The sequence below is a fragment of the Musca autumnalis genome, unplaced genomic scaffold (genome assembly GCF_047663935.1).
Source record: "Musca autumnalis isolate F117 unplaced genomic scaffold, ASM4766393v1 scaffold_2, whole genome shotgun sequence".
Lineage (NCBI taxonomy): Eukaryota > Metazoa > Arthropoda > Insecta > Diptera > Muscidae > Musca > Musca autumnalis.
The window spans coordinates 103,155,088-103,162,871 of NW_027411755.1; the positions used below are offsets into that span (position 1 = coordinate 103,155,088).

General features: G+C 35.7%; 1 long non-coding RNA gene across 1 annotated transcript; it reads left to right on the forward strand.

Annotated features, from left to right (window-relative positions):
• Positions 1 to 6,333: 6,333 nt before the first annotated feature.
• Positions 6,334 to 7,526, forward strand: LOC141392990 (uncharacterized). Its single transcript, XR_012409949.1, has 2 exons — positions 6,334 to 6,594; positions 6,651 to 7,526. It is a non-coding gene; the product is annotated as an uncharacterized lncRNA (long non-coding RNA).
• The last annotated feature ends 258 nt before the right edge of the window (positions 7,527 to 7,784 follow it).

The window sequence follows — 7,784 nt, forward strand, 5'->3', positions numbered from 1 at the left end:
TGTGGAGACACATGACAGTGGGAGTAGTTAATTTGGTTTACATATGCGGCTACGAGAGTTTTTAGGTGTTTTCGGTTGAATTCGCATTGAAACGAATTCATCAGTCACACTTATTCTTGAGCTCGAGTCGTCATAAAATTGGGGAAGGGTTCTTTGTTTCAATACAAAGAACTAAGAGAACTGATGAGTCCAAGTGGCGTTGGACGAAACTAGTATTCTCTGCCATCCCCAAAAGTAATCAATTTTAACTACACCCCACTTTAAACTTGTTGTTTTTATACCCTCCACCATAGGATGGGGGTATATTAAGTTTGTCACTACGTTTGTAACTACTCGAAATAATCATTGTAGACCCCACAAAGTATATATATTCTTGATCAGCGTGCAATTCTACATCGATATAGCCATGTCCGTCCGTCTGTCCGTCTGTGGAAATCACTCTAGCGTCCGAACGGATTTACGTAGGTTGATGAAATTTTGGGAAAATATGTTATATTTACGTAGGACTTTTGGTATTGAAAGCGGGCTATGTAGGTCCACGCTTTCGTATAGCCCCCATACAAAATGACGCGTGACGCGTCGTCGTTTTAAGGAATTTTTAAGATATTTGGCCCATTTTACCACCGAATTGGTTGTAATTTGGTACTTTGTGTCTCCAGAGGCCAACAAATATTCCTACCAAAGTTGGGTTATATAGGTCCACGTTTTGGTATAGCCCCCATATAAGGCCCCATATAAAGTACGCGTCATTTTAATATATTTTGAATGTATTAGACCCATTTGACCACAGAATTGGTTGTAATTTGGTATTTTGTGTCTTCAGAGGCCAGAAAACATTCCTACCAAAGTTGGGTTATATAGGTCCACGTTTTGGTATAGCCCCCCATAAGGCCCCTTATAATGTACACGTCATTTTAATATATTTTGAATGTATTAGACCCATTTGAATAAAGAATCGGTTGTAACTTTGTATTTTGTGTTTCCAGAGGCTAAAAACATTTCTACCATAAAATGTTTATATAGGTCCACGTGTTGATATAGGCCCCATAATACAATATCTCCCGATTTTCGATATTTTGAACGTTTTAGCCTCATTATCACACCGATATGGCTGAAATTTGGTATTTAGTCTTCTTTAGGCGTATAAAACTTTCCCCCAGCAATTTGTAGGTATAGGTTCACGCCATCATATAGCCCCCATAGAACGGTACCTTCCGAATTTCGGTATTTTGAAGGTTGTGGCCACATTAATCCACCCAAATGGCGGAAATTTGTGGTGGAGGGTATAAAAAGTTCGGCCCGACCGAACTTAACGCTTTTCTTACTTGTTTAAATTTGAAAACAACAAATATGAGATTAAGCTTGACTACAACAAATAGTAAGTAAAACATACATCTCAACAAAACTGCCAAAGTGAATCTAAAAATAGACACAGAGCACCGTGGACGATTGGTTGTTGTTATTTTTCGACAACTATCAAAATAGTTATGTGCATTCTCTGCAATGTGGAGACACATGACAGTGGGAGTAGTTAATTTGGTTTACATATGCGGCTACGAGAGTTTTTAGGTGTATTCGGTAGAATTCGCATTGAAACGAATTCATCAGTCACACAGTGTTTGTCATAAATCACTGCCCTCGGCTGTAAATATCATACAAAATGAACTAAACATCATTGGAAGTTGGTGTCATGACAATGGGCTAATTATCAATTCGAAGAAGACTAAAATAATGCATTTTAGAACAAGAAATACACCAAAAACTAACATCGACATCAAATTTCATGAAACTGAATGCCTACATAAGACGTATACCAACCAACCATTGATCGACAAATGTGAAACTCTTATAGAAGTTGTACAATCATACAAATATTTGGGAGTCCAACTAGATGAACACTTCAAATGGAAAACCCACGTTCAAACTCTGCAGAAAAAAATAAGAAAGTCAGTATACGCGCTTTATCACTTAAGTAACTGCGCCCCCCATTGCGTAATAAAGCAAGCTTATTTTTCCCTGGTTGAGTCTCATCTTCGACACGGAATCACGGCATGGGGAAACGCCAGGAGCTGCAGACAATTACAAGCAACACCGAATAGAATTGTTAAATCTCTAAACAAGAAATCGCCAAACAACGTATCCCAAACTAATCGAAACTCAGTGGACTTCCACTAAACAGATGTACATAAATCAACAAATACTTAATGTTCGAGAACTATTCTTAACAACAGTCATCAAAGAATTTGCAGAAGATAGTACGGTAGCAAAAAAACTTGATCATTGCCAACGCACAAGGAGAAGATCGGAAGGAAGGTACATAGTCCCGACTTATAAAAATGATTACGGAAAGTACTCTTTATCTGTTGCATTACCCACCGCATTGAACAGTTTGCCAATAGAAATACTACAAGAAACTAATAAAAGAATTAGATATAAGTTAATCAAAAACACTACTTAAATAATTAAAACAACAATCAATTGTATCATGAAATTTCATACTCATATTGAAGACTGGAGTAAAGTAAAATATATAACGTCCATTATGTATGTATTACCCACAGACAAGCTAAGGTTAGCTTCGTGGGATATATAAACTTATGAATTGTTATTAATTTTTGAACAACAAAGAATAAAAAAAAAAAACAAAAAAAAACTTATTCTTGAGCTCGAGTCGTCATAAAATTGGGGAAGGGTTCTTTGTTTCAATACAAAGAACTAAGAGAACTGATGAGTCCAAGTGGTGTTGGACGAAACTAGTATTCTCTGCCGTCCCCAAAAGTAATCAATTTTAACTACACCCCACTTTAAACTTGTTGTTTTTTAAATTTGAAAACAACAAATATGAGATTAAGCTTGACTACAACAAATAGTAAGTAAAACATACATCTCAACAAAACTGCCAAAGTGAATCTATATAATGGAACCGGAAATCTCCCTCCGGAAATCCGAGCGATAACAGAGTATCTGCTTTGGTTTGATACTCACACAAGGCCTACCACTGTAAGCATCCTTACGGATAACAAAGCAGACACTAGATCTATAACAACCAAGACAGTGAAATATAGAACTGTCATGGAATGTATTAAGTCTATAAACAATTACTCCCAACACGGTACGGTAAACATTATATCGGTACCAGGGCATACCGGGATTAGGGGTAATGAAATAGCAAACTCCTTGGCAAAACAAGCCAGGGAGCAACCTGTAGTAAGTCTAGATAGCGCCAAGCCCTTTAAAGCAACGCGTCTAGAGCTAAAGTCGTGGACAAAAAATTCACACATATCCCTCTGGAGTAGTGAAGAGAAGGAAAAAAACACGAGAATCCTATAGGGAAACCCATACGAGAACAAAACAAAAAGAACTACTTTCACTAAGTAAAAAAGACATTAGTACACTGACAGGCATCCTTACAGGTCACATGGGACTACAAGCGCACGGGTGCAGAAAACAGTGAAAGCAGAGCGTGCGGAGAGGACGACGAAACGTTGGTACACTACCTCTGTCATTGCCAAAGAGGTAAATGTACAATATCCAAAATGAAACTTATAGTTGATGGCATTGGCAAAATTTTTACGAAAAAAACAAATTCAAAATTCGTTTTCTAAGTTCCTTAAAAATAAATTCTTTGTAAATGACTTTTTGTGCTATTTTTAATATTATTGCTATAAATTTAAGTTGAGTTTTACTAATGTTGGCCCCGTAAGGTCAAGTCCATATTTTTTTTTAATACAGGGGAAATTCTCTAGTTTACGATAAAAAGAAATCCAGCTGCCACCATCTGCCACCCTGTAAGTTATTCACCTTATATCACGCCTGTAAAATCGCCAAAATTCCGAAAAACGGGAGGAACGTTTATATGGGAGCTATACCGAAACGTGGACCTATATAGAACATTTTTTGCAAGGAGGTATGGTGTTTTCTCAGAATTTAAAATGCAAAATTACAGCCAAATCGGTTGGAAAATTTGGCTAAAACAGTCAAAATACCGAATATCGGGAGGTACGTTTATATGGGAGCTATGCCTAAACTTGGACCTATATTGAAAATTTTTCGCACGGACGTCTGATCTTCCCTCCGAAGATAAAATACAAAATTACAGCCAACTCGATTAGAAAATCTGGTTAAACTCGTCAAAATGCCGAATATAGGGAGGTACGTTTATATGGGAGCTATATCTAAACGTGGATCTATATTGAACATTTCTTGCAAGGTGGTATATTGTTCCGTCAAAACACAAAATGCAAAATTACAGCCAAATCGACTGGAAAATGTTGCTAAAGTCGTCAAAATACAAAAAAAAAAAAAACGGGGGTACCTTTATATGGGGACCTACATCCATTAAATTTTTTCTTCCTTTTGGGCTCGTTATAAAACTATGTGTAAAATTTCGAGGTGTTAACTCGATTAGAACTATTTTTGGCACTCCTTTCCATACAAGTGGGACCACTGTGCAATGTAGCAGTAGTGACTTAGTTATATATATATATATACAGTTATGTGAAAATTAATAAGGACAATGACATTCACTGCCTTTGGTCGCTCCTAAAATGTGTAATATGAAAGATTTTTTATTTCTGCTGTGAAAAATAATGACAGTTGTTCGTTTTAGTGAAAATAAATTGATATTATTTTTTGTGATTACTTCCCTTAGTAAAAGTTTAAAATGAATTAAATTCTATTCATTAAATGTTAAATCTACCCATAATTTAAGTTTTTTTGCAAATATGGGTAAAAATACGTATTGTTATCACGCTACTCGAAAAATCATTAAATGTTTACATAAAGAAGGAAATTCGTACAGAAAAATTACATAAAAAGCTTAGAACATTTAAAAACAATGGTGGAGGACGCATTTAAGTGAACTTCAAAAAAGAAACTCGCAGCAGATATCCAAAAATTGCACCTGTAATAATAAGACGCGTTATTTCATGATTAAAGAAGACTCTTTTAATTTAATTTAATTTTGAGGCATCAACAACTCGTAAAACCATCTTTGGTGATCACACTTGAGCTCACAGTGTCAGAAAAATATAATTTTAATTGCAAAATTATACACTTCCAACGTAGACATCAAATCGCTTGGTTTAAGAAAAATTGCGTACCATTCTTTGGTCCGATGAAACCAAAGTTACTTTTTTTGTTCCGATAGAGGAGTTTATTAGGGTAGAAGACTTAAAAATTAATAATAGAACCCAAAATATACCCTGAAGCCGGTTAAATATGGCAGAGGTTACATCATGGTGTGTGGTTCATTTTCTTACTAACCTGTGGGGTCCAATACAGTATTCAACGTGTTTTTGAAATCACCAGATAACATTGAAATTTTGAAAAATATAATGCTTCCGTATGCTGAACAGGATGTTCCTCTCAAATGAGTCTTCAGCAAGGTTAATAACCCAAAGCATACGGCAAAATGAAAAAAGGGGTTCCAGGACAATTAAGTTAAGTTGTTAGAATGGCCCGTACAATCCCTTGATTTGAACCCGATTGAAAAATTTGTAGAATAAAGTTAAAAGATCAGGCAGGGGAAAGTGTCCATCAAATGATGGTGACCTTTGGCAACTTATACAGGTTGCGTGGGACGCTATACCAGTACAGAAGTGCAAAAAATTTGGTCGAGTACAAAGTAATGACGCTGAAACACTTTATCTACCATTATTTAGTAAAAACCTGCATTAAGTTCTTTCTAATTTGGTCCTTATTAAAATATGTCATGAAGTGTCCTTATTTGTTCGCACACACCAAACTACGTCAATTCGTATGAAATATAAACGATAAATAAGATATGTTTGCAAACAATCAAAATATTTCTATAAACATCTTCTTAACATTTTAAGAAAATAATAAATTGCATAAACTAAAGTAATTTTCACCTTAAAACTCTGTACGTACCTGTTTTATGATGAGATTAAGGGTGAAATTAAAATAGATGGATTGTTGAATAGATGATTTGTAATGTTGTTTACTGTGAAGAAGAGCAAATAAACAGATTAACAAAAGGCAACGACTCGATATTCGACTGGAAGCGACCAAATGTTTATGCCAATATAGTAGTAGTGACGAACGAACACATTTGCGGTGCTACAACAAAAACGAACTCAATATCAAATTCCCGAACTATAGTAGTTAAGCCAAAACAGCACAACAGAGTTCTAAGCGAGGAAAGAAATTGATCTTATGGGGCCTCCCTAGCTTTACACAATAGTAAATGGACAAAAATCAGCCGTATTACGGTTGGCGTAGTCGTATCCAAAATTGCAAATTGACGTGTCGTAACGTCTAATTGGTATTATGTATGTCGTACACGACATTTTCGCAACGACTAATTGGTATCATGGTACAATCATTACAAGGTAGGCCATAGCAAACAGCTGATTACAATTTTTTCTTGTGGTCCGCCTATTGTGTCAAAACAGTTTTGAAGTTGTTTGTTTGTATACATTGATTTTTAACAAGTTTGACAAAATAAAGTAATTCAAAATCAAATAAAAAAGAAAAAGTAAAACACACAAGAAATGTTATTGTGCCTGAAATGGACACTTCTTGGAAGTATACCAGAAGCCTTACGACACTCCAATGATTCCTAGTTGATTGGTAAGGCCAAATCACTGTTTTCTGTTTTATTTTTAACCGATTTATATATTTTGCAGATAGTTTGAACTTATGGATAGATGGATGGATATTACGGATGGATTTCTACAGCTACAGGTTAGGCCCTTAAGGACATTATGACGTTGGTGGCGGTGTAGTTGATGAAGACTATCGCGGCAATTTTGGTGTGGTGCTCTTTAATCATGATGTAGGATTTGAAGTGAAACATTGTGATGGAATTGGACTGTTAATATGTGGGTGAAGATTTTTCCCTGAACTGGAACAAATGGACAAATTGGAAGAGACTAAGAATTTGTGCTTATCAACAGGGCAGTACATGAAAAAATATAACAACAAAAAATATAGAAACGGGATATGTCTATCTCCATCCTGAACACGAATTGTAAATTGTTCTTAAACTAAAATGGTGAACTTTTGTGGGAGAGGGGCCGGAAGTAGTGGATCGTTAGAGCACCATCTTCAAACTAGAAATGTTATGATATGCAAAGTTTGGACCAACACAGTTTTCGGTTCGAGAGTTGTCGTCCTCACCAGCCACTACACATGATGGCCGTAGGAGTTTTTTGCAGCTTTCGTGCAATTTTCTTAGGACGTATGGACTTGCTCCTGTACCGTCATAATAGGGAATACAACGTGTTCCAAGAAATCGATTTGACGCAATTTGAGGATTGATCTATGTTTGGGCAAATTTTTGGACCGAATCAGTCTATTCGTTCGAGAGTTATCGTGCGCTCCAGACAGACAGACGTCCGGGCATGACTAACTCGACTCCAAATTGTCTGTTCCACATATACTGAAGGTCTAAAAACATTATTTCGATGAGACACATTTTGGTTGTTTAATAAATGAAAAAGTAATATTTGAAATTAAATGAAAACAAAAGAAACATTGACAAATAAACAAAACTTGTTGCATTTGTTATTAGTCATTTTGAAGTTATAAGCAAACCGGCATCAGAGTTGTTTTTTTATAATTTCATGAACCTGCCCAACCTTCTAATAATTGAACCATGATTGGTATTATGTATGTCGTATACGAGATATTACAACTCTGTACGCCATTCTTTTAAAATTTTGCTACCAAGGGAGGCGTTTTATTACGAGAAAAGCTGTGAAATTAGTCGTTAGAAATTTTGTTGACGACAACAGAAAATTTTCTTAAAACGTTAATAA